The sequence below is a fragment of the Pseudopipra pipra genome, chromosome 17 (assembly GCF_036250125.1).
Source record: "Pseudopipra pipra isolate bDixPip1 chromosome 17, bDixPip1.hap1, whole genome shotgun sequence".
NCBI classification, from domain to species: domain Eukaryota; kingdom Metazoa; phylum Chordata; class Aves; order Passeriformes; family Pipridae; genus Pseudopipra; species Pseudopipra pipra.
Genome location: NC_087565.1, coordinates 709,637 through 735,495, shown reverse-complemented (window position 1 = coordinate 735,495; position 25,859 = coordinate 709,637). Strand labels below are relative to the sequence as shown.

Sequence of the window (25,859 nt, the reverse complement as noted above, 5' to 3'; positions counted from 1 at the left end):
TCCCTGGAATTCATCACAGACTGAAAGAGGAACTAAACCCAGCTCTGCAAAATGTGTGCTTTCTTAGAAACCTTCCATAATGTTGCATTTTCAAATTCAGGCTCAGCTGTGGAGCTTTCTTTTGTGTCTTACATTCAATCCCTATTATCATCATCATTTGGTCCCAAATCCAGAGCTCCTCTGGAATAAATCTCTGACTGTTGGAACAATGAATGCCAAATCACACTCTGTCCAAGAAGCTTAAAATCTAAATGTAGGACAAGAGAGAGACAGAGACAAACAAACAAGAAATGAAAGAGGCCTATGGGACAACTGTGATAAGCAGGAGGCCCAGAACATCGTGTTCCCTGGCACTGCCAGCTCCTTCTGCAGGCATTGTGGCAGAGGAAAACTTTATTCTCCTAGTCCAAAAATAACCTATATTTTGAATGTTTTGTTATAAATCTGGTTTGATCAGACACACAATCTCTGGAATGAGAATAAACATAGGCTATCTTAACAGACAAATGGCTCATTGGATGTTTATCTTCAAGCTGTTTTTCCCAAACAGTTCTATAATCTACACACACATGTGTTTAATTGTGTGCTTTAAATGAAATGGCATTCACGCTGTGCCTTAGCCCCACCATCAAAACACACTTTGGGGATAATTGGGACATTTTTATAAAAAACGATTTTACAACTAGTAGTGGACATGATCTTGTAACTGTTTGTGGCTTATGAGGTGACAGGAATCAGGTCTGTGCTGCACCTATGGCCTGAGGAAGCAAAGATCTTTCTTTTATGAAAATAGGTTGAATTCAAGAAGATGACAAAGAACCACAAATGACACCATCCAAACTCATTTCTAAGATAACCCAGACCAAACCAAACTTGGTGGAAACACTACAACTAATATCAGTACAGGCAAATCCTAATTACAGCAGAGACAGTTTTAGAAGGTAGATGTGCTGGCATATTTTATTTACATGGCAGAACTCTGAGATATTCCTCTCAAGGTGCAGTTAAAGTGAAGGCTCTGCCTCTGTTTGAATCAGCCCCAGAACTCAGTGGGACTTGTTCTGTTCCCGTGCACAGCAAGGACTGATAGTGCAGCCCCAGAGGAAGAGGTGAGTTTAATCTATTCCCAGCCTTTCCCATCCAAGAGGGGAATTACAGGGAGGAAATGAGAGAAGCCTCAGCTCAGCCTGCTGGCAAGAGCATCTCAGGCTGTGTGGGGCAGGAGACGGGAAGGCAAAAAGGCCTCCTGAGGTTAAATGGCCACCAGCAAATTATTGGCCTCCCTCAAACTGGAGGAAACAGGGAGGGGTGTGATCCCAAGGGATACGAATTCCTGCTCAGAGTAGCAAAGGCTGATGCCATGTGGATGTTCCCCTCTGCCCTGGGCAGGACCTGTGGGCACATGGGGGGATTCTTGGGGTGTCTGTGCAGGGCCAGGAGCTGGATTGTATGATCCTTGGGGGTCCCTTCCAGCTCAGGGTATTTTATGATTCTGTGATACCCTAGTGCAGAGAAGTGCAAAGGCATCTGAACTTTTTAAACTGAAGTCTGCAGACAGATTCAGATCTGAAAACCTCCCCCTGACACTGCAGTGAGCAGGGGGCAATTTTCAAACAGGCCAGGACAGGGGTTCCCCCCCATAATGGAGCCTCTCTAGCACCACCTCCAATAGGACAGATCCTTGTTTCATTATTCACAGCCTGCAGCTCAGAACACTAAACCATTTTTTCTGTAGGTAACTTGTTCAAATCACCTCTGAGCAATGGTGAATTAAAGCATTTACCATCAAACAAAAAGTCTGGTGGCTGAAATAAGCTGCCAGTTGCATCGAATCAGACTTCAATTAGGCAGACTTTAATAATCTGTGTGACTGCCTGTGCTGAGAGATCCACCAGCACAGCGACCCAAGAGCAGTGCTGCACCACCAGCATTGCCCAAAGCAGGCTGGAAAAGGGACTGTCTGACCACTGCTTCCCTGGGGACCTCCAGGGAAATGAGATGTGTCTCATGAGCTTCTCAATCAGAAGAAATTGGAAGAAAAACAAATAAAACTGTTGGTGGTCTCAACTGTGTTTCTTGTGGGCAATCACCCCTGTTGCAAAAGCTTTCCTTGTGATGGGCACTAATTGCTCTGCCCTGTGAGAGCTCTTGGTCAAGGAGTCAGAAGTGCAATTGCAACAAAGAGTAAAGGTCAGGATGACAAAAGCATTTAGACCTTGCCCCAAATAAGGAGAATGAACATCCACCAGAATTAAAGGGGATGTTGGTCCTTGTAGGAATCGCAACCTGGACTCCCCTGACTCACAAATTTGGGTCAAAATGTTGCTGTTTCAGGTTTTTCTACAGTGGAGTAAGCAAGGCACCTCCAAAATCAGATCAGAGCTTCTACAAGCCTCTAGTTTAGGCAGGTCTTCCTCATCCTCCTGATAGGGAAGCCCTTCTTCATTGACCTAGATGAACCTTTCACTTGAATTTGAGGCTTTGAGCTCCTCTGAACTGAGCTTGCTCTTTTTCCTCCTCTGCATGGTCTGTGCAGCATGAATGAACCTCAGAGCTGTTGCCAGGCTGGGGAGGAACATCCTGAATTTTGAATTTGAGATCCTGATTTCTGAATGAGGCATTAGTGAGTTGTCACAGTTATGGGAAGGTCCAGGCTGACAGAGGTACACACCCTCTCTGCTCTGAAATTTATGGAGAAGTATCGAAAGCAAAGTGAAAAAGCAGTTCTGAAACTGCCCAATTTGAAAGAAATGAGCTGAAACAGGCAGGCAGTGATTCTCAGGCACAAATGTTAGTTCTCTAATCAGAAAGCAGGTCACTGAGTGCTTCCCACGAACAATGTATGTGTGGTTATGAAAACCTTAAGGCTCAGTTTCCAGTACAAATTGAGTATTTTCATTGCTAGTAAGTTTGGTAAAAACGTGTCTTTTTCAGTGAAAAATACATTTTTAATTGCATTTTTGATCTTATTTTCATTAATTAACATAAAGCTTTGTTTACTGAATTGAGTTTGTTTTTTCTTTTAAATTTGTAGAAAATACGTTTATACTCTGAGGCCCACGTGTAGCTAAGAACAGATCCCAGATACTCCTCTCACTACAGAGATACTCTTAAAACCTTAATTTTAAGGACTTCCTAGTAATCAGAATCTTGATCTTGAGGGTTCATGGGGAGCTGGCAGAAGGTTCTTATGACAGACATTGTGAAATGGTGCATACCTGGTGGCAAGGCAGTGGTATTTGGTGTGAGAAGGATCAGCCTTTCCAGTCAGTCATCACTGCAGCTTTTCCCATCACAGGCATAATCCAAAGTTTTGTTCTTCTGTGTGCTTCCTGCAGGAATCTTGTAAGGGGCAAATCTTCAGGCCTGCAAATTCCCAAGTGTGCTATGTCACACAGAATGGCAGAGGACATACCAAAGTGGCTACAGAGAAACAGGAAACAGAATCAAAAACATGAACAGTCAGATTAGACGTGACAAAACTGGTAATATGGAATTTTTACTGAAATCAATTTAATATTTCTAAGAAGGTATATAATTTTGGTGGGAATTATTTTCTTACATGATATTTCAACACTCAGAAATGCCAAATGTTTAAAAAGTCACCATTTCAAAACAAATGGTGGTGTTACAGTGGAAAATGTTGACACTTTTTCACTTGAACATCACTGATTCTTGGGGAATATTTCATTCTACATCAGCTTTTGAAGGTGTATCCAACTCTACATGTTGCTCTCAAAAGGAGAATAGAAGGGGAAGGGGGACAGTCTTAGCAAAACAAATGGGGTTTAGGGTACCAGGAGAAAATTGATGCTGAGTAGGAAGGTGAGTTTGTGCAGTAATGATCTGATCTGAAATGCAATGTCCAACCCCATCTCCTTAACTTGAGCTCGGAGTGAGTGTCAGATCCCAGTGTAAACCTTCCCAGCTGTGTTATTCTATTAACTGCAAGGGAAAGGGATTAGCATGTGTACTTGTCACATCTTTAGACCTGCTGCACACTGAAGGGAATGTTCAGGCAAAGAGCATCCTCTCCCTCTGCCAGGACAAGCAGGGCATGGGGGTGGTGTCCTGTGGAAAGAAAAGAAAGCCAGAGCATGTAAAACAAAGCATGTCCCCTGTGCAAAAATAAATCTTGGAAGTCGATTTCCAAAGGGTATACCTTAAACAGGGGGAGAGAGAGGGAGAGAGAAAACATTTGAGAGGAAAGTTCCCCTCCCTGCCAAGCAGCAGATGGAGGCCCTGCCCACGGAACGAGCTGCAGAGACAGATCTGACAGGGACCTCTGCCAAGAGAAGGGGGTCCCACTCCCCGTGCTGGGAAAAGCTCAGTGGACGAGAACATAACGCTCTGAGTAAAACTCCTGCTCCAGAGGAGGGGGATGGAGTGTGGCACAACCCCCTTTGTCACAGCAGTGTGGCCCCAAACCCCAACCAGTGCTCGTTTGGGAAGGACGAGACAGTTTGGGCTTCGCTCCTTCCTTTCACACAGATTCTGTCTCCCCCTCACTCTAAGTTTATAGAGCACATGTGCACACACACAGACATGCCTAATGGCAACAATAATCTGGTTTGCCTCTCCCTTCCCCTGCATTTCATTTCCACAAGGCCTTTGCTGTGACTGGGACAAGATGAAGTGTTGGATGCTGACACTGATAGAGAATCCATTTGGGGATAGAGGGTTTAATGAAGCTAGGCACCAAAAATCTCTTTCTCAAATGTTTCAGTTAACTTGGCACTAAATTATTCATAGAAAAAGAAACTGAGGGCTTTCTACTCCTGTTTCCTAGATGTCTCTGATTCCTTTGTAAAAGTCCATAGGAATGTATGCACTTACTTTGGGAAAGAAAAAACAAATTCAGCGTCTCCAGGACAAACCAGTCAGTTCAGCAATGAGAAAAAAGACAATTAACTGTATTGCTATCACAGAGAGCCAGAGGAATGGGACAGGATGGCCTGGGCACAGTGTGTTCAGGAAATAGGCTCTTCCAAGGAGGCCCAGCAGGTACACCCTGGTGTTCCCAGCACTGGAATGACAGCCATTATATTACTGTTATGACCAAGGCTTGAGCATCTGATGTAAACAGAGTAGACAATTAATACAAAATATTAACCACAACTAAAGCACAGTTTCACTTTTGGATTGTTTTCCCTCCTCAGAGTGTAAGAACATCAACAAATTAGATTGAATCCAGCAGTGGACTATCAAGAGAGCAAAACACATGAGAAAAGATAAGGGAGGTGAATTTGTTCAGCCTGAAGAAGAAAAAGATTAAAGAAGGGAATCTAACTGGTGCTTTCTACTCCTGATAGATGGCTACACAGAGGATCGAGTCCAACTCCTCTCAGATACACACAGTGAAAAGATGAAAGGCAACACACAATTTGCAACAAGACAAATCCTTACTTCATTAAAAAATAAATGGAAAGGAGGACAGTTAAGTTCTGGCACAGGTTGCACAAAAAGATGGTAAAACACCTAACCTTGCAGATTTTTAAAAGTTGACAGAACATGGCCCTGAGAAACCTTCTCTCCCTTTGAAGCAGCCCCTCTTTTAAGCAGGGGCCAGATGAGCTACAAATGCCAGGTTCAATCTGAACTAGTCCATGACTCAGAGAGGACCAATTATATTTTTTGCATTGATATAGACAATCACTTTCTGAAATCCCCATCTCCTCCCTCAACCCCAATGTCATCCTCTGAATGAAAACTTTTTCTTTCACTCCTACAAACCAGGAGAGAAAAAAAGTATTGTTGAAAACAGAGTCTGCCCTTTGTTCTTTCATGGCAGGGATTTTGATTTCCTGTGAGCATCATCATCATCATCTATGACAGGCCATGGCTCTTGCATTGGGGAAGAGGCAGAGATGTGCCAGGAGCTGCACAGACACATGGCATCATCAGTGGATGATGGGCACCACTCCTGCACTGACCCACTGGCACCTCAGAAAGTGAGGAAACCTCACTCCCTTCCTTTCTGCCACAAAGCCAGGGCATGGATGTGCTCTGGGGACAAAGAGCAGCTTTGCCAGCTTAGCTCTCACATCTCCAGAAAACAGGGCAAGAATACTGCCAAGGAATTCCCCTGACACACAAAGTGTCTCTTCCTGGCAGAGCCACAGTGGGGGGAGTCTGGAGAGAGCAGAGCTCAGGGTGACACAACTGTCCTGCAGTGACAACCAGTGCTGTCAATGAATTCACCAGGTTGGGAAGGACCTCAAACTGCAAATCAGCCACTGGCTGCAGTGGAGCTGGGCTTTTACACTGAGTTTCTAAGAGCAATATATCCTTTGAGTAGCTAAGTGGTAGCAGTATTTATATACATCTTGTTTGCACCTGATCTTACCTGCCAGCCTTTGGGGTACCTCTAAACTCAGTGTAGGCACTGTTCTGTCTCCATCCTCCCTGCAGTCAGTGCTGTTACACAGCTGAGATGAATGGTAAAGAAAAACAAATTGTGCCAGTATTAAATAATTTCAAATTTGTCTGGCTGGCTTATGTGGATGTTGGTGTGAATGAGCAAGTCATGAGCTGCTCCTCACCAAACAAAAATAAGGTTCATTCAGCATCAGTCTGAGTTCTGAACCATGGTACATCATCATCCAGAAGCAAGCCAATTGGTATCACTTTGCTTATTCCTCCTTCATACTAATAAAGTCCATCTACACAAACACAAAGTCCTCAGAGAAGTTTCTAAAAGGGAAAAAAAAATCAAGCTAAATCAACTCTCAAATTCCCATGTAAACTGAATTTAAGAGTGGAAAATTTTTTTACCTATTCTTTGGGTGGTACAAAAATCTAAAATTCCTATAGCCCTGCTTCCCTGGGCCAAGTCAAACAAGGATATTGTCCTTTTAATGTCTTAAAGGCTCTGTTTTCTTGTAATGCCAAATGCAATATTTTTTTGAAAACACTACACCAGAAGTTTCCCAGCTGAGAAAACAGGCTGGTGAAAAATGGCTTCAGCAAACGAAATAAACCATGCAAAAGCTGTTCAGGGTGTGTGTATGAAATGAACATCTGGATTTGGCTTGTTAAACTGCCTCGTTTTTGTACCTCTCCTCCCCACTTTTCTTTTTCTCACAGCTGTTCGAAGGAGTCCTAAGGGCAAAGAGACAGGTCAAGGGACTGGGTTACACCTTTTTTCTTTTTCTTTTTTTTCCAAACCTCTTTGCACCTACGCAAGGAATCCAGGCCACATGTGTGTTTAATAAGTAGGCACAAACACAAGAGAGAAAAAAAAATATCTCCATTCCTGTTGGTTCTTAGGAGAGACACTGAAGGAAAAATAAACTCCGGATTTCAAATTTTCTCTCTCAAAAAAAGAAACCTTATGGTTCCAATAAAATATTTCTTTAAAAACCCAATGCATTATTATTTTTTAAAAAAATCAGGGGGTTTGCAGAGTATATCTTTTTCTCTGTTGCTTTAGAGAGGAATAACAAACGGTTAAACCCTTACCTGCTGGAGCAAGAGGAAATTATGAAATGCCAGTGGCCTGGGTTCACTGAACTGAGTCTTCCTATAGCACAAAATAGATACACACATTTACATTGAATGGGTTCTTCATTTCAGGCTGCAACTTCCTCAGCTTGAGCAGTCCAGAAATGAAACAGAGAACAAAAGGAACTGAGAAATTATCTGGAGATGATATTTTCTGAGAAGCAGAAGATTCAGCTTTTCCTGCTGACAGGATGTCCCTGGCACAGCCACAGTGATGGCCAAGAGCATCTTCCAGCTGGGCCAGGGCTGCAGGAGCTCCCTCACCCGGCTCTCAGACCAGGTCTAAGGGCTCAGTTAGGTCTGACCCAGTCCTGGGTCAAATGTCTGCACTCCACCTTCCAGCCATCAACCAGGGCTGCCAAGATACCTCCAGTGCACTGACAATTAACTGCTTGTAAACACCCTATTCCCTCTGAAACAGCCCCAGGGCACCTCGAGGAGGCAGCCAGGGAGGGTGGGACCTGAGCAGGCACTGACAGTGACTGTGAGCAAACCCACCCTCTGGATTTAAAGCTCTATTTTCTGCCCAACTATTAACAATTTCTGTGCTCCCTGTGCACATCCACACTTGATGCACAGCTTTCAGCTCAGACAGAAGTATTGCACTTGTGGGTAGAGCTACACAAATGCCCACCTGCTGCTGGCCAGAGGTTTGGCACACACAGCTGGAAGAGTTTGTGACCCTTGTAGCAAACCTGAACCGTGACTATTTACTTCACTTCCCTTTACTGTTGCTCCTCTGAGTTCTCCTTGGGGTTGGTCACAATACTGCAGTCCAGTAAGTACAAAAATAAATCCCCAGATCCTTGGGTTTATTTGGGGAATCTTACTGTGGATAGAAAATTGATGTTGAAAATTAAATACCTGAGCAAAAGCCCTTTGCGAAACACAAGTGCTGGTGCCAGGAAAGAAACAGTCTTGCTTAACATCAGTGCCATAACTCGGACAAGGCAGGGATATTTTCTGCAGAAAGCCTTTGCACAGGAGCCTCCATGGAAAAGCCAGTGCTTGGCAATAGGGGCTGCATGTACAGAGCAGACTGAACACCCAGTGACAGTGCTGAGCCTTGGGAAGTCCTGCCAGAGAGGAGAAGGCAGTGCTGTTTGCTGCTGTAATGACCAATGACCCTGGATTTGAGGAACATAAATACTACCAAAGGGAAAAAAAAGTGAACAACAAACAAATGGTACATAGAAAAAATATCCCACTGCAATGCCAGCACTGTCAGTCCTAGGCCTGCATGGGATCCATGACAAGAAGACAAATCTAAATCTGAACTAGAACCCTGCCTAGAACTTCTTACAAGGGTATACAGTGACAGGACAAGGGGAATGGCTCAAACTGACAGAGGGCAGGTTTAGGTGAGATATTAGGAAGACATTCTCTGCTGTGAGGGTGGGGAGGCCCTGGCACAGGTTGCCCAGAGAAGCTGTGGCTGCCCCCGGATCCCTGGAAGTGTCCAAGGCCAGGTTGGACGGGGGCTTGGAGCATCCTGGGCTAGTGGAAGGTGTCCCTGCCCATGGCAGGGGGTGGGATGAGATGGTTTCTAAGGTCTCTTCCAACTCAAACCATTCTGGGATTCCATGATGATTCCATAATTCTTGCATTAAGCTGGTCCAACGACCATTTTAAGGCACAATGTCTGGTCAGCAAGGAACTACTTTGCCCATGTTTTCCAAGCTTGTAACTGCTTCCATAGGACTCAAAGACAGAATTACCTCAAAGTCCAGCTAAAGGTAAAGCAAATTCCTCTTCTCTTCTACCTTTTTTTTTTTTAAATAAAAGACCACGAGAAGAGCATGGCAGTGAATATTATTTATGGAGCACCTAATAAAAATGCTATGGGGAAATAATTACTGGAAACATCTGACTGTGTGACTGTAAATGCCTGGGCCCCAGTGTCCTGATTTAATGGACCACTGCTCTGGTCTGTTCTGCCTTGTGCTACTGACTGCAACCCCCTGCCCTCCCATTAACCCTCTCGCATCGCTGCTGGATCAGGAATGGATTCTGCAAGGTCTGTGGCAACTTTCCAGAGAGGGATAATGTGGGCAGGGGTGACTCTGTGTTCTCAGGGAGCCCTGGAGCCAGCCCTGGGAGAGAAAAAGGACTTCTTAAAGGAATCACAGTGAAAACCTGAAGTTTTTGTGGTTCTGGGACTGAATAATGTTTCATAATCCGGACACCAGGTTCTTTAGGTATTTCTGACAGACACTGGTGAGATGTGAACTCTTCCCTCTTTTTCTTTCTACCCATTTATCACTCATAAGCCACTAAGCTGTTTTTTTATTTTTGGCTGGTTTTTCTTTAATATCCCTTTAGGACCTCCTGATCCCAGCAGTACAAACCCAGGCAGGCTCCTGCACAAAGGGCATTTCCCACTGAGCACCACTCACATCCCCTCCACCCCATCCCCTAGTCACAGATAGATGCAAAATGTTAAAATTCACAAAACACCTTGTAAGTGATACGAAAAAGACAAGGGTTTGAAGTTCCTGCTTTCATTTGCAAAAACAGTCCTGAAGAAAGACCGGAGGGCTATCATTTAGCTGGTGCTGCTGACTTGCTAAATGAAGAGGAGAAAGTAAAAGGCAGCTCACTGCCACACTGACAGCAAGAACAAAAATCACATCCACTCCTTCTGAACCCAGCAGTTAGCACTTTTTTCTTTCTTTTTTTTTTTTTCATTGCTGGTTTTAATGTAATATTTAAGTTGGAGCTAAAACAGACCATGGAACATTAAATCACTACCAAATGCAAATTTACCTATATATCTGAACTCCATTTTCTCCTACATTTACAAAGCAAAGTTCTACCATTTGAACTGCAAGCTCCTACTGCATTTAATGGGAGGCAGCAAACTCCAGACATTACTTGGAATATACATGCACTTATCTTGTTGTTACAGGTCTCCCTCACAGAACTAAAAGGGAGCTTTAGTAGCAGACAGTATCTCTCCGGGGTCATACCCAATGAATAGTGTTTTTTGAAAGGATTATTTCAAAGGAACTCTGAAAAAGAATCTAATGACTTGCAAGCTACAGGATTGCAGCATGGGAGGAAGCAGATAATGGAATATGACAGCAATGCATTTTTCATAAACCCAGTGATTTCTATCATAACGAGAAGCCCATCTCTAATTCGGAGAACCCCCCAGAAGGAGACCTGTGCTGTTCAGAGAGTGCACTGGAGTACGAAATGAAACAATCAGGATGATGTTACTGATGAGTCCCACAGCTCTGCCTCCCCTTCTGTCTCACAGGGCAGGCACGATGAGGAGGAGCTGTTACAATCCCCCTCTGCCTCGGCATCGCTGCCCAGGGAAGCTCCTGGTGCACGTCAGAGCCCTTGGGGGGGATGCAGAGCCCTTGGGAGGGATGCAGAGCCCTTGGGGGGGGATGCAGAGCCCTGCAGAAGGGATGCAGAGCCCTGCAGAAGGGATGCAGAGCCCTCAGGAGGGATGCAGAGCCCTACAGGAGAGATACAGAGCCGGGCAGAAGGGATGCAGAGCCCTGCAGAAGAGCTGCTCATTATCTGCCCAAAGTTAAGGCCTGCATCTGCTCTCAATTAGCAGGCAATTAGGGGAGTTGAAAACAAACCTGTTTACATTGGCTATGAAGTCTAAAATAATTTGTGAGATGTCAGGACAGGATATTAAGATGTTAATGATCTTGTTTCTGTACTTCCCTGCACGCAGGGTAGTGTGGCATCTTCCCTTCACAGCCCCTACACGGTGACAGATTGATTGACCTCTGGGAGGGTATAAAACCCCCAGAGTCTGCTTTGGATGGGAGAAGTTGTGTCTTACAAATAGTGTTAATGGGAAACCTGAGGATGAGGGCATCTTTACGAAAAAAAGGGTGGTTGTTCATTTTTAGTTGTGAAATAATGTCATGTCATGGATGACAGTGTTCAGGGGTTTCAACCACAATTCCCAGAGTAAAGGCCCAGGTTGTAACCTCCTGTGAACGTCAGGAACAGTGACTGAACAAACCCAAAAAAGCCTGTTTGCACCCCTTCACTGAACTCACTCTGGTGGAACAGTTCTGACCCAGCTCTCCCTCCACAAAAGCCCACCCAGGCAGGTGACTGTGGCACAGGGAGGCTGTTTGTGCCCCTGAGCATCCTGCACGAGACATGGAAGGGCAACTGTGACCCTTGAACTTCAAATTAACATATGGGATAGAATCCTGCTTAGTTCTGTTGCTGCCCTACAAAGATCCATTTAAACCATTCTCATTCAGCAGCATCACCAGGGTAAAGTTACTTAAGGTTCAGCTTCTTGCCTTTGCTGGGTCATTTCTGACCAGGCACATGAAAAAGGCTTCATACAAACATACCTTCTCCTTGAACAGAATATGAAAAGCAGCATTAGGATTCTTTGTCTCTGAAATCAGAGAACTCGTCTCCATCAACACAGTCCAGCAGAACAGTGGAATTGATGAGGAAACTGCAGAAACACCTGCCTGGGAAGTGTATTTTGTACCTCATTAAATATAATCAGCACATTCCCACTGGCTGCCCACATCAATTCTGTCAGACTTGCAGTGGGGATTATTGCCATACTGACCTTCCATGACACAGTCATCACATCTTATCTCTGACCCTCAGAACTAACCAAAAAAGTAATTCTAGTAAACACTCCGAGTTGACAAAATTCCATTTTTACCGTTCCAACTAGTCAACCCTGTTACTGTAGTTATTTATGTCGTGCAAACAGAGGCCTGAACTCACCCTGCCCTCAACAATTCAAAAAGCCACAGAACAAAAAGTGCACCACAGGTGCCACTGTGCCCTCTTGTGTTCTCCTTTGGGCCATCTCCTCTCTTGTCCTTTTGGTTTTTCCACCACAAGCTACGGATCCAGCTCTAATAAGAGCCAGGTGCTCAAGGCCCCAGGCTACAAAACAGCTTTAATTACAATATTAATAGCATTCTGCTAAATCAGAAAAAAAAAAAAAAAAAACCAACAAATAGGTCAGTATTTGTGGTTATATTTTTCAATGTCCCAGTGTTTGTTTTCTTTCCAATTTTATGTTTCTTACTGACATTTATAATGCCTAAGAGACATTCCAGAGGCTGAAATACAGGCGATCTGATCTTTGCATGATACTCCAAACTTTCCACAAAAAGAAACAGCAGGAGGAGATCAGATCTACATTTTACCAGCCCCAGAGGTACACCCTTGAGTCTTGACCTCCTTTGATGAAAAGCAGAAGAGCTCAGTATTATTAGTATTTATTGTTATTATCTTAATTGCTACTATTATTAAGCACCCCATGAAATATATTAATATAAATAACACAAACACAGACATCTGAAACACGAATTCAAGCACAAAGAAAAGACACCTCCTATTTACCAAATATTAAACCAAATTCATTTAATACTTTCCATTAATAACTCTTGCAGATGCACACTGCATGAGTCAGTCAACAGTAAAGGTTAGGATGAATGTGTACAGCATGGGAATGCCAGCTGGGCTCCTTGGATACTTATTATTGTAAAGATTAAAAAGGGGGCTGTGTTAAAAGAAAAACATGAAACTAACAGAGTTTCTGCCATTAACATTCAGATCAAGCCAATTCAGTTCAGAAGTCAAAAAAATCCAGCTTTTGCTGGTCCTTTGCTGGTGGAAGGAGCCTGGCCTGCAGTGGGGGGGGGAGCCACAGGGTGACAGTTCTGTTCCACAGCACCAAGAACTGCAAACACACTGGAGTTCTCCATGTGCTGGGAACAAAACTCCTCCCTCACTTTCACAGAAGCAGAACCATGGCCATGGGCATCACAGCTCTCCTGTGCCAGGGGGTGCCAGGCAGGGATCCCCACTCCATGGCACCTTCACCCCACAAACAAACCAACACCTCAACACCCACTGGCCAAGTCACTTCCCTTCTGCTGCTGCCTCCCCTCTCACCAACATAAAACTTGGGCATGCCCCAGGCTCAGTCTGAGGAGCCTGGTCCAGTGAGGCAGGACTGGATGATCTTTAGGGTCCCTTCCAACCCAAACCTTTCCATTGTTCTGTGATTCAGCTGTAGACACTTGATGCAATGAGCTCAACACTTTCACTCCCAGCTCTCTGGACTCCTCACTACTGAGAGTAGTAAAACATGTTTTTGTCAGTAAAGCCCAGTGCTGTGAGTCAGAGCCTGACACACACAGGGCAGTTACCGTGTGTACAGTAACACGGGGCCATATTTAGAGTTTCTAACCATAACCACACTTGCAAAAACTGCATTAGATCAGCAGCCAGTTTCCCGGACTCCCACTCCTTGTTTCTGACTTCAGGAATTCAGATTATTTGTCTTGTACCAAATAAAGTTGCTTAGGAGATAAAACAGTAAGAAGGAAAAACAGAGGGGCCTAACAATTAGCTTTAATCTGCTCTGGTTTGAACAGATAATGCTTAGAGCGGAAAACAGCAGATAGTAAGGACAAAAAAAATAGCAGCAAATTGAAACCTAACGTGAAAATAAACCTTTTTCCTTGATTTTTATTTTTAAACTTTGAATGTTATCCTTAGCAGCACATGAGTAATTTGCAGAAGTGTTGGCCAATCTTCATTAACTACATTTGTCCTCGCTAAGGCTGCCTGTAAATATCAGCATAGGCAAAACGAGAAGACTCACAGAGGAAGGTGTTTGAGTTCTGGCTACTGCTGCTTTCTGCAGTCACACATCAGGAGGGAACATTGCAGCTGGCTTAGTTCAAGGGGGTTTTTTCCATAAAGAGCAGGTTTGTTGCAGTGTAAAGGCTCTCTCACTTTGTTTCTCCTCTTTTTTTTTTTTCAAATAACTTCAGGTGTTGCTGGTAGGATGAAGAAAGTCAAGAGACTCACACAATCACACAGGATGTTTTGGGATTAGAGGGGATCAGGAGCTCATGCTTTCATTGCAAGAGAGAGTGTTTAACAGTGAGAGCAGAGGAGATCAAAGATACCTGTCCTGGGAAAAGAAAGGCAGATAAACATCAGGAGTTAGAGAAGGTGACAAGTGCTGGGAGAGGGGATCCGGGACAGATCAGATAACTCTGACCTGGGTCCCAAAACATCTCCTGCCTGCAAGGAAAGGGAGCCTATACAGGTGTATTTATTATTTTGTCTACACTTGTTTCCTACCCGTGCCATTTCAGAGAGAATCATTTCAGTCCCGTAGGCAACACCTGCACACAGCTGCTCCCAGGGGATTGCAGGGATAACACCTGCAGGGCTGAGAGTCCAAGGAAAAACATGGACTTCGAGTCCCAAAGGTCACAGCCTGGCCTGTGGGTTCAGGGCAGCTGCACCACAGAGCTTTGCTGCCTCCAGGGCACACCAGGCACTGAGGACAAAGTGTCCCAGCAGATGAGACCTGGCACAGGGGCCAGGGAAGTCCAGTGTCTGGGAGCTGCCCTGGAGAGTGGGAACTGAAGCCTCTGCAGTGCCCACTCCCTCATCCATGGTCGGGGACAGATGGCACAGTGCTGGCACAGCCCAGCCAGTGCAGAACTGGGGGACTGCTCATAGCAGAAACTAATTCAGTCCACTCTGAAGGCAAAATGGGGTTGGAAAATTGCTCAGCATATTCTTTGCTTTATTTTTTAGTCATTCTTTTGATGAATGTGCACAGTTCCAGTGATGATGGAGTTTTGTTTGTTTTTTCCTTTTTTTTTCCTTCATTTTAATAGCAATAATCACAGAATGGTTTGTGTTGGAAGGGACCCTAAAAACCATCTAGATGCCATCCTGCAGATCAGGTTGCTCAGGGCTCCATCCAGCCTGGCCTTGGACACTTCCAGGTATGGGGCAGCCACAGCTTCTCTGGGAAACCTGTGCCAGGGCCTCCACAGGGAAGAATTTCCTCCCAGCATCTACTCTAAATCTCTCCTTTTTAGTTTAAACCATTGAAAACAAAGAACAGCAGTAAAAAATGATCATAAAAGGGAATGGGTTTTCGCTCTGTTTGGCTCAGTTTAAGTGTGGGGCTCTGGAGAACCCTCTTCCATCCATAGCACTAATAGAGGTACTGACCTGGCTCTTCTTGCTCCAGTTTCAGGGCAGGGAAGCAGTTGTGTCCAGCTATCCAGGATCCAGCTGAGACTGAAACAAGAAACCAGGACTGTGACAATTCACACACTTAGCAATGTTGCTTTTTACAGCAGACCCCTTTAGGTTGGATCCCTCTCTTTTCTACCCTCTTCTCCTCTAAAGAAAGCCCAGAGCTGCTCTGGGTTGCCCATCAGCTCTCTGGAGGCTGCAGCTCCAGGAGAGGGGGCTGGCTGGCTCTGCTCTCACTGTTTATTTTCTGGGAAGTCAGGCTTGGTCAAGTGGAATGAAACTTGTGTTCATTTTAAGAAAGTTTATATTTGACTCTGGTAGGGCTGGGGAGGAGGTAAATGATAGGAAGAGGAGGGAAGGGCCAGAGATCTTATGGGGCTGCCCCCACAACACCACAAGCAGCCCCATGACTAAGGCAGCAAGAAGATGAAGCAAAGCACCAAAATCAAACATGACTATTGTTTTTTCTTTCTTCAAAGCTGAGAGATGACTCTAAAGCTAAATTCAGCTCTTACTCCACCACTGACCTTGTAGCCCATGCAAAAATGTAAACTAAATCCCCAACTTTTAAAAATCATCTTCTAAACTATGGAAAAACAGTTCCTAACTTTGCAGCACAACTCAACTCATTCTGCAGCAACAATCTCTATTTGCTCCCCACACCTTGGGGATCTCAGAATGTCATCTGCCAATGCTGCCTGCAAGGGAAAGGAAGGGAAGGCTTTTTTTCATGCAGTTTTTGGAGCCATTTTGCTGGGACAAGGCACAGAAGTGGAAGTGGAGAGAAAAGCTGAACCACTCTGGACTTTCACACCAGCTTTGCACAGTTACTTGAATCACTTCTAAACCTCTTAGGCTGTACCTGCAAGCAGGATAAGAGAAACAGCTGATGTAAATCCATGGCTTTGCATCTTTTGGGGCATCATTCCCTCCCCAGGAACTGTCAGGAGGGAGTGTAAGCAATCCTGCCTTGGCTGCTCACAGAGGAAGCAGTAAATGGAGATGCCCTGTGCAGACTCTGTGTTCCCCATGTGGTGTAACCAAAACCAGTTCCTGCAATTCTGTGCAATAATATAGAAAGTTTGCTGGTTACTGCTCCCATCCGTCTCCTGTGGGTATGGACTCCTGGCCTCTGAGGAAACCAAGAATGCCATCCTTCCAGATTTATAATCACAGGCATTTATAAAGTACAGTGTTGTTGTTAGGTGCCTTGAAGCAAAAGGGGAAAATAAATAAATAAACTATGTGGGTGTTGCCACTGGAAAAAATAAAAGAAAAATCTGATCTCAATCAACCAACCACATTTACTGCTCTGCATCCATGGCCAGGCATAAACCACCCCTGTCAGCCCTTCACTCCTTCCAGTGCTTCTCAGGAACATCCATCTTCTTCCACACGACGTCCCTGATGTCAAAAGCCAGACACAAATTAATTCTGGGAATCCCACGGTGGGGAGCCATTAGAGCCCATTCCAAGGCTTCTGTGGAGGCCTCTCCAGGCCCCTGTCAGGCAGCTCAGGCTGGAGCAGCTCTCTGGAGCCAGCCTGGAGCAGCAGCAGGGACACACCAGGCTGGGCTGGGGCAGGGACACGCCGGGCTGGGCTGGGGCAGGGACATGGGGGATGTTTCTGGGGCAGGGTGGGCAGAGCTCTGCTCCAGAGAACTAAATTAAATATTTTTTTTTAACTCCTTAATTCTTAGTTAAGGCATTAAATCTCAGAGGTTTCATTTCCACACACCAGTTGCCTTCAAGATTTCTGCTGCAGTTCTCCAAGGCTTGGAAAAATAAGGCTGGAAAACAAGGAGGGGGAGCTGACCCTTATGTTCAGAAGGAACGTGTCTAACACGTCTCCTGGGTCAGAAGAAAGAAGGAGGCTCCTGCAGGTTTGGGGGTTTAAATTACCCCTCAGGGTCAGGTGTTCAGAAGCATTGCTCCTTCCCACATATTACATTTACACTGTCCAGTATCTCCTGTTCTGGTTTTGAATGGCTGTGTTGAGACGTGCAGAGAGCTGGGAGGGTGGGGATGGGCCCTGCCTCCTGCTCACCTGGCCCAGACAGGATCCAGGGTCACACAGTTGCTCTCCAGCTGCTGGCACGGACCATCCCAGCACATTTGCTTCTCTCCAGCTCGTCCAACCCATGCATTTGCTCAATAACCCCACCTATTTTTATATTAATTTTATGGGGATTTCTTTTTCCGGGTATTGTCGAGCCCTGCTTCAGACAGTCTGTGGGTAAAATAAACATTTCCTGAAGATACATTTCCTTCCTCTGTGCTGCAGGAGAGGAAGAACACCTTGTCCTAAGCGGATATGGTGAAAGGTTTGGGTTGTTTTAGGGAGCTGACCATCATTTGGAGCTAAGCTCACACCTTCATTTGTGACCTATCTGCTATTTTTAAGAGCAGACAAGAGCACTCAGTGCCATGTTCACCCTTTTAGGACCAGAGTGGTCCATACCCAACATCTGCCCCCCAGCTCCCTCCACACACAGCCTCCTCTGCCTGGATCCACGCCCTCCTCTGCAGCAGATGTTGGTGAACATCCCCCACCTGCAGCAAAGACCAACCCAAAATCTCAGCCCTGCCAAGTCCCCTGACACTGGGCTGTGTTTGATCCAGCCACTAACACTGTGGTTATATTGGTTTAGGGCCCTGCAAGAACTACAAGCTGAAGCCAATGTGGTCAACTGGCACTCAGGGAAAAGAGCTGGTGATAAGAAGAGAAGAACATGAGTTGCTGTGTTACAGCATCCTACTCACCAATAGCCAGAACTTTGGAGGAAGGAGGGAGAACTCCCCAGATATTCAGGCATTGCAAAAAACAAAGGACCAAAGCCTGTTCCAGCCATCTGGGGGAGCCAGCCCAACCACAGAGACACAAAGGAAAAATTGGGAAAGGACCAGGTATGTTCAGGAGGGGCTTCTGTTTGTTCTTACCAGCATTTCTACACCCTAATTTTTGCATGATATTGGAGTTTATATGATATTTGTAGTGACAAGACAAGGGGGAATGGCTTCAAACTGAAAGAAAGTAGCCTCAGATTAGATGTTAGGAAGAAATTTTTTAATGTGAGGGTGGTGAGGCCCTTCTTGCCCAGAGAAGCTGTGGTTGCCCCATCCCTGGAAGTGTCCAAGGCCAGGCTGGACAGGGCTTGGAGCAACCTGGGCTAGTGGAAGGTGTCCCTGCCCATGGTAGGGGGTGGAACAACAGGGTCTTTAAGGTCCCTTTCAACCCACCCCCTCCTGTGATCCTGTGATATTTCTCCACTGTGGGAGCTGGCAAAGTGAACTGCAAAGCCCAGGCAATACACTGATATTTTCAGTACAGACAACAACAGAATAGCCATTTTCCATGGGTGAAGATGGATAAAAGAGGATTATTTAGAACTCCTTGAGTGCTAGGATTCAGACAGGTCATTTAGTAGTTTTTAGAGCTCCACTACTGTTTTTCTTTGTGTTGGTCAAAGGACAAGACTTGTTCTTGCTTATTATACAGACCTGTATCTTGCCTTTGGCAATTCCACTTCAGCTGGTTACACCTCAGCATCCAAACTATACCAGCAGAACAAAGAGAGCTATTTACCTTCTTATATACCTGGGGCTAAATGCTTTTTGACCATAACAGACATGAACTACTATTAGAAATCTGCCTTACAGACCATGTCTATAAATGCTTGAGAAGACAGGCTCAAAAGCAACATCTCAGGGATCAGGAACTAAATGCAAAGGAACAGAAACTAAATTCCGTGAAAGATCTATAAGAAAAAAACACAACAGACACATTAATTATTTAGCAAAACTCAGATGTCCATTAATGGCCACTTAGAGGGCATTTTGGCAGGATATCCTATCTCCTGGATCACTGGTGCATCCCTGTTTTCCTTTGGTGGGTTTTTGAGCCATTTCTCCTGTTCCTGTCACTGGAGTGAGGCTCTGCAGTTCCCTGCCTTGCTCTGAGTGGTTTCTGTTACCATCCCCACCCCTAGAGCCAGCACCCAAAAAGCCTTCCCTGGATGGCTGAACAGCAAAATGAGTCACGGCCCTGGGGACAAAGGAGCTGTAGCAGATACTAATTTTTTCAGCTGTAAATCGGTGAAGCCTCATTTTACTAAAATGTGGGATTGAATCTTCATCTCCCTCAGCCAGCAGAGCTTCCCAAGGTGATGAAGATGTGGCCAATGAACACAGAAACTTGGAGCAGGGACATTCCATGCTCTTGAGTGCCGCCTGCAGGCTTTGGGGCTGCAGCAATAACGACTCTAAACCAACACTGAATGTAGTCACTTGGGCAATAAAAAGGGGACTTACTACACTAAAATTCTAAAGAAATCAAGGATGGAAAATATGAGCATTTTTTGAATCAGTTTTTAGTAAGAAGAAGCTGAGATGGGCATTTTTTCTCACAATGAGTCTTCATGATGATTTAAACCCCAAAGGTAAAATGTAATAAATAAGGCAGAGGGCCATAAACTCACACATATCAACCAGGGAGGAAACAGGCACAGGAATATCCCCAGATGTTGCTCCCTCTAACACAACATTGTGCTTTGACGAGGCCTCACAGACTTTCAGCCACATAAATGCCTTTGAGGATACTCATTCCAGCCCCAAAAGCTAGACCACATATGGAGACTTACAAAGTTGCTGCTGTTTCCAAGCTCTTTTCTTCCTTTCTTTTTCCCCATTCATTGTTGTACTGCTACATGCTTCTTGGAGTACAGAAGTCCAGAGGCTCTGGCTTCAGTGTCCACAGAGAACCCCACCAAAGGTGTGACAACAGAGCAGGAGCAGTGATGTGGCACCTGGACATGTGGGTTGGAGCTCCCTGCCCATGGCCAGGGGCTCTCCTGGAGCTCTGACATTATTAGTGCCTTCCTGAACCTCTTTGTTCTCTGACTGTCATGAGACCTGCAAACAGTTTCTCAAAGGGCTCAGATTTGTTCTGGCAGCCATCCATGTTCGCTTGCTCAGGTCCTCTGGGCCTGAGGCTGCTCCTGTCCCCATCCTGCTCCTGTCCCACCACTTCCTCCCTGTCCCTGCTCAAGGTACCACTCAGCTCAGACTGACCCAGCTAAAAAAGCACAGGGTGTTTGTTTATGGAGCACATGGCACACTCAGAGTCAAAAACAGCTCAGAGGGGATGGGGGGCCCCCCAGGATAAGTAAAAGTCCTTTGTGATGTGCAGCTCCCTTGGGCAGCTGAGCCCTGCTGGGCACGTGGGCTCTGCCCTGTGTGTGAGGGTTGGAGGCAATGAACCCCCTGCAACACTGCATGGGCCAGCCCCAGCTCTGAACCAGGGGAGAAGTGGAAGGTAAAACAGAATGGGAAGGAGTTAAAACAATTCCAACAGTGAAAAATTAATTTACCTTTTCTGATGATCTCAGACCCAGTGCTGGATCGTGGCTGTACTGACCTGTGACATCAGTGGCCATTAAAACCTAGCTTTCAAAATCCTATTTTCTTTTAAGGAAAGAAAGTTGTCCTACACTCCCCTTCCCTTGGAAATGCATGTTCAGTTCTATAGAGAACAGCAGATTTTGTTTCAAAGTAGATCTAAAATCGTTTTCATGTTTTTGCCAGCCTGATTCAAACTGCAAGCAGTGATTTGGTTTTAAAATTTATAGAATCATAATAAAGTCTGAAGGTTACTGGTTTACTGGTTGTTTTGGGTTTTTTTTAACTTTATAACTGAAAGTTATATTTCTTGTATAAATATAAAGGAAAAAGGAAAAGGACACGAGGAGGGAATAATAGATCAGATGAACCAGAAATACAGAACTGGTAAGTCTGGAAGAAGACTATATTATTTTTAAATCCTTTTTTTCCCCAGAAAAAGTGGAGCCTTTTACTACTCTGAGAATTTTTCATGGCAATTGCTGCATTGTCCACCCGACTATATTCAACTTAAAAAAATAGCACTTCAAGAATACATTTTAACCATCACTCGTAAAATATAGTCTTTTCTCCTTTTCAGTGCTTTCTCTCATATGTCAAAGTCTCTGCCAGAAGTTCAAGGCCCTTCTCACTGAAAAAAGGAAGAAGAGAATGAGACAGAAGCGAGAGTGAGTTTAGGGGGGATGGAAAAAGGAAGAGAGAGGAACAGCCCTGACACAGCAGGTTGGGAAGGGTTCAATGTCCTGTTGGAAATCTGCCCAGGGAGCCCCAGGAATTCCTCAGTGACCCCCAGGCCTGGCCAGAGGGGTTTGTGAGGAGCACATGGAACAGTAGCAGGGCTGGGAATGGTCTGGGAATGGTCTGGGAATGGTCTGGGAACGGGCTGGCAGGGCAGGGATCTCCAAAACCAGCCCCACAGAACACACAGGGCCATCCCTGGCAGGCTCTGGCTGCACACTGGGATCGACCCAGGAATGAGCAGGGAAAAAGGGGTAATGGGTGTCCAGTTGGCAATTCCCAGTTAGCTTTATAATATTAATAAGTGCCTGAGTGATATTTTGTTTCTGGTTTAGGCTGAAGCCTCTCTCTTGTTTCTTCTTTCTCTAGAAAACAAAACACCAGCCCAAAGTCCCTAAAACACGGCCACTCATCTTTAGCTCCTCTCCTTATTCAGAGACTTTTCTGCTGAAGAACAAAGAACTAGATCTAAAATGGACTTAGGGAAAGCATTATGATTGCTTTTTTTCTCTTACAGAAAACCAGAAACCTGAGTGTTACATCCATGTGAGAATGTGTAGGGGAAGAACAAGGATTACAGATCTGTCTTTATGGAGTATTTTTCATCCAGAGGATCCCAGTGGCCTCAGCATCACCAGTAACACTAATTTCACTGGAGAGTTATGAGCCCACAGTGAGTAAAGGATATGCAAGGCACCAAGAAAACCTTAACAGCTTCACCAGTGAAGCTCACAAAAAACCCCAGACAAAAATCCACAAGAAATTAAGAAATAAAAACTCCTGTGAGGATGCTGCCATGAACAATGCAATGATACCCAACAGAAAATAAGAATAAGACGTTTAAAAGACATATCACTCACTTCTGAAATGCAGGGAACCGTGTGGTGCCCAGGAGGCAGTCGGGTCCCATCACTGTGTGACAGGCTCCAGGAAAGGAAGGGCCAGATCTGTGTGACACTAGAGGGGAGATCTGGAACAGGAAGTTGGTTAGGAACAAGAGCAGCAGAATAAATATAATGGCAATGAGAAGGGAAACAAAACCAAAGAGTGATTTTAACTATCTAAAAAAAAAAAAATCAGCATTTAGAGCAAAACTGGGAAGTATTGGCTTCCTTTCTTATACAGCTTATTTACCATTGCTTCCACACCATAGACTTGTCAGGGGCAAATCTGCCTTTTCCCTCAGCTTGTGGGAGAGGATCAAATCTATCTCCTAGTCTCCAGCTCCTTTTAAACACCAGATTATGCCCATGCAATGCAACCTCAAGTCCTCCACTCTGACCAGTCCCATTCCTCCAGCTGCTGGGGTTTATTCTCTGAAGTTTGTATCCTGGAGTCCCAGTAGCAGCAAAACCAGCTGCCAAAATCCTGAGAATATCTGCCTTGGAATCTCAACTACTGTGTGAAGCTGCTACTCTCCAGTTTGAGATTTGTGTTTGCAAAGGAAATCTGTCCAACAACAACATCAAGAGAGGAAAAAAGGAGGAAAAAGGGCTTTATATAACAGAATTAACAGAGTTGTTGCAATAGTAACGTGTAGTTAACAGGCAACTTTTCCTCCTCCTTCTCTGCCCCCATCCCAACCTCCTCCTCTAACAGCAATTTCATTTGTTTTTGTTTCCAAGCTTCTTTTACTGGCCACTCACACAGACCCGCTCCCTTTGTCTAATTTGGATCTCAAACTTCCATGCAACAGACTCTTGCTGTAACTGTAAATCTTTTTATGGCCCTTCTGCCTCTGAACTGTAAAAGCAATGCCACTGTAAGCTGCCTAAATGGGTCATAAATCCACTTAGTGCACTGAATGAGGGAAAAAGTTTTTAAGGGAAAGAAGGAAAAAAAAAGAGGCAAACTAAGGTGGCTGGAGGGACACAGGGGAAAAAAACCCCAAGAATGTATTTGCTAAATGGAAACAACATCACAGGAGTCAAAGGGAAAATATGAGTGCTGGGGGGGTAAAGGATGAAATAATGCATGTTGGTGGTGAAACCCAAGTGCTGCTGCAGGGCTGGGCAGTTCAGCAGCACTCAGCATCCACGGGAGGATGGTGGGTGCCCTCTCCACTCCTGTTGGCACCAGCAGGATCTGGTAGCACCAGGAGAGGCTGTGAGCCTGCTGGCAGCCAACTGACTCTCTTTTTCCACTGGGTGGTCAAAGGACTGGTATCTGGGGCTCATTCCAGCTCTTTTGCACTGCCTGACTCCAGGTTTAGTTGTGGCTCCGTGTCTCAGTTTATTCCATTCTGTAAATGGGAGATAAAGATATTCCTCTTATTTATAAAGGGTTTTGAGAGCTGCTGAAATGCCACCAGGGAGGGGCAGAACTGATTCCTGTGGCAGTCAATAGCAACAGTTTAATTTGTTTCTCTGGAAGCAGAGCTGGCCCAAAATGGGCCACTTTTGTCCATGTAATTTATTGCATTTGTCACCATGGTATCTGAGCTCTAAGAGTATTATCCAAATTCCACTGAATTCACTGAGTGTCTTTCCACTGCTTTCAATAAGTTTTGGATTTAACCCTAAAGTCACAAAAAAACCCAAAAAACAAAAACAAAACCCCAAATCCAAACCTGAGGAATATGTCAAAAGAATGTAAGTGGGTGTGAGTTGAAATTGAGGAGTTTGGAGACGGGAGTATGCAGAACAGTAGCTATTTAAAGACCAAGTTTGCTACTGAGTGTTCCCTTTTAATAGGGTTATATAAATACATTCCCGTCTCGATGCATGTGGAAAAACAGGCAGTGAGGTGAGACTCTATTGCTTTATTTCTTATGGGAAACACTGTGCACAGCTAAACCACCTCTTCCCCTTTCCTCATCCACCACCCACAGTCCCTGGAAGCCTCAGCAGCTGTGCAGGGTGAGGAGGCACGTCCGGGAGCACAGAGAGTTAAAAAGTTCACAGCCCTGCCCTTAAATAAAGCCCCTGTTTTCACTGTGTTCTCACTTCCTTACAGCCTGGATGGGAGTTTTGGCACTCAGCATGTCAGAATGGGAGGGGAGGCTGGTTATGCCTTTTTTTATTATTATTATTATTTGACTGGTCTGCTCCCTTGCAAGGAAAAGAGAAGGGAAGAAAAACGTTCTTGCTTGGCTCTCTGCAAGGACCAAACGAGTTCCAGGGCAGCTGCCTCGGGCCAGGGGAGCCCCCCCAGAAAGCACTGCCCCAGTGGGCACCAGCTGGCACCTCAATTCCCATCCTCAGGACAAAAAGCCAGTGGCCAAAGAGGACTGTGAGATGAACCCTCTCTTTTTCACCAGTACCACACATATGGTGCACTGACCAACAGCTCAGTTCAGGAGATTCTCACACTATAACTTAAAAGAATCCTATTAAAATGATGGAAATCTTTGACTATGAAAAGTGGGGTCTGCACCTGGATAGTAATTATGTTTCAAAGGAAATCCATCTGGTATTTTATTGCTTATTGTCTCCCTGCACTTTGTGTACGAGAACAATACCAGGGCTGGAATATTTCATATCGGGAGACTTCCAAAAAGCTGTTTGCACTCTGTCAGGCCAATAAGCCACATAGATTTTTGCAATATTATATCAATTACGGGTAATAACTGGAACACACACTTTTTAAAAAACCTTCCTGAAAACACTGGTATGGATACTTGGAGCAGGCAAACTCCATCAGACTCCGTGGAGTTCATATGCCCAAAAAACAGTTAAATCTTTGGTGTCTGGAAAGCTTTACAACTACAGCTAAAGTCAAGGGAAGCTTCTTTTTGCCCTCACCAGAGCCAGAGCAATGTGCTGCACTGGGGACTGAACCCTGTGGCATGTGCAGGCTGGGGAGCAGGGCACAGATGGCACAGGGTGCAGCACAGGACAGGTCTGGGGGAACCTCTGGCCAGGTGAGAACCAGCTCCGAGACAAGACTCGTGTCCATGTGTTAACAACATCAGCCTGGAGCTGGGTCAGGCCTGGCCATGTGCAAACCACCATTTTATATTATAAAGAGCACACTGTAAAAAGAAAACTATAAAACTAAAAAAGAATTGGGTACCACCTTTAAAGACTCTGGGAGTGCAACGAGAGCCTTAAAATAAAATCACATCCAGCCAGAGCGACCTGATGACAAGACAACCTCTCCTTCACTGCCAACTCAAGTGATTTTGTTAATTCCAGTGAATATATCACAGGTCTCAAGATGACTGATGCTTTCATTGCTGCCTT

General features: G+C 45.0%; 1 long non-coding RNA gene across 1 annotated transcript in view; it reads right to left on the bottom strand.

Annotated features, from left to right (window-relative positions):
* Positions 1-25,859, bottom strand: part of LOC135423408 (uncharacterized) — a 98,381-nt gene that overhangs the window by 17,272 nt on the left and 55,250 nt on the right. Inside the window, exons 14-17 of the long non-coding RNA XR_010434812.1 lie at positions 22,536-22,645; positions 15,514-15,582; positions 3,975-4,071; positions 3,219-3,423 (exon numbers count right to left, since the gene is read on the bottom strand). This is a non-coding gene — a long non-coding RNA (uncharacterized LOC135423408). The remainder of the gene's footprint in view (positions 1-3,218; positions 3,424-3,974; positions 4,072-15,513; positions 15,583-22,535; positions 22,646-25,859) is intronic.